Here is a 1356-nt window from a genome sequence, read left to right as displayed (position 1 = left end):
TATATATATATATATATATATATATATATATATATATATGTCTGAAGACTGAAACACATCACCATATATGGATACACTTCACTTCAGACGAGGACACATGTGGAGACACGTCCACACTTATGGAGATTGATACATACAAAAACAGTACATAGTTGCAAAAAAAAATCCATACACACTCACATACACTCAGACATACACACACAAGGAAGCAGTGGCACACACACGCACACACACACACACATACACACACACGCAAACACACACACATGCATAAAAACACAGACACAAACATGAATATGCAGAATACACACATATAAATGTACACACATACATAGATATACATATGCACACACATACATGCATACACACACATGCATACATACATACATACATACATACATGTGTATGCACACACACACACACACACACTGACCTACTAACAAGCGCACTAACAGAAAGAACGTAGTGTGAATAACAGTCAATGTGTATGTGTGTATGTATGTTTGTCTATGTGTGTATGTGTGTATATGTGTGTATGTATATAGGTGCGCGTCTGTGTATGTGAGTGCGCGCGCGTCTGTGTATAAGAGAGAGATAGATGCATTCATATATGTACTTACATAATGCTTCGTGTTCCGTTTATATTTCCTTTAGGCAGGTGTGTACGCCTGTGTTTGTGTGAGTGTGTATATACATAACGTGGGAGAGGAAGAGAGAGAGACAAACATACTGACAGTGAGTGACAGAGAAACAGACAGACAGACATTGATAGAGAGAGAGAGATAAATGTATTCATAAAACGTTACATGTTCCGCTTATAATTTCTTTTGAGTGTGTATGTGTTTATATGTATGTATGTATGTATGTATGTATGTATGAATGTGCCTACCTCCTTATATAAACATACAGATATACATGTGTTCTGTGTGTGTGTGTGTGTGTGTGCGCGCGCCTCTCGACGCGCGTTCATGTGCGTGTGTTTTGTATGCCTGAATATGTTAATTATACGTACGTATATGCGTGCAGATGTGGTGTGTATGTAAGCGTGAATGTGCACGTATACAGTTATGTGTATGTGTGTGTGTTTGCATATTTGTAGCCAGTGCTTCTTTCCATTTCACTGAAAATATTTCCTGCAGTCGATTTCGTTGTTCTGTTTCAAGCATCTAATTGCTGCTATCAGATTTATTAGAGATATTTGGCGGGAGGTGGTGGGGGGGGGGACGGGACGTATAAATGTCACTACATCATATCGCTGTCATATCGTTCCGATTTATATGAGCATTGGATAATTTTTACGGATAACCATTGCAAAAGGGCCCCCGAAGCGAGAAGGGGAACAAATACCGTTCATAT

At 38.9% G+C, this 1356-nt stretch overlaps 1 protein-coding gene across 2 annotated transcripts in view; it reads right to left on the bottom strand.

Annotated features, from left to right (window-relative positions):
* Positions 1-1356, bottom strand: part of LOC106884214 (uncharacterized) — a 58683-nt gene that overhangs the window by 55695 nt on the left and 1632 nt on the right. The window contains exon 1 of one of the 2 annotated variants that reach the window (XM_014935465.2): positions 621-1117. The exons of the other annotated variant lie outside the window; for it this stretch is intronic. The gene's annotated coding sequence lies outside the window, so the exon portion shown is untranslated. Of the gene's footprint in view, positions 1-620; positions 1118-1356 lie in introns of those variants that run through there. 2 annotated transcript variants of the gene reach the window in all.

The sequence above is a fragment of the Octopus bimaculoides genome, chromosome 9, assembly GCF_001194135.2.
Source record: "Octopus bimaculoides isolate UCB-OBI-ISO-001 chromosome 9, ASM119413v2, whole genome shotgun sequence".
NCBI lineage: Eukaryota > Metazoa > Mollusca > Cephalopoda > Octopoda > Octopodidae > Octopus > Octopus bimaculoides.
The sequence above is the reverse complement of the archived record's forward strand: the minus strand, read 5'-3'. Positions and strand labels throughout refer to the sequence as shown.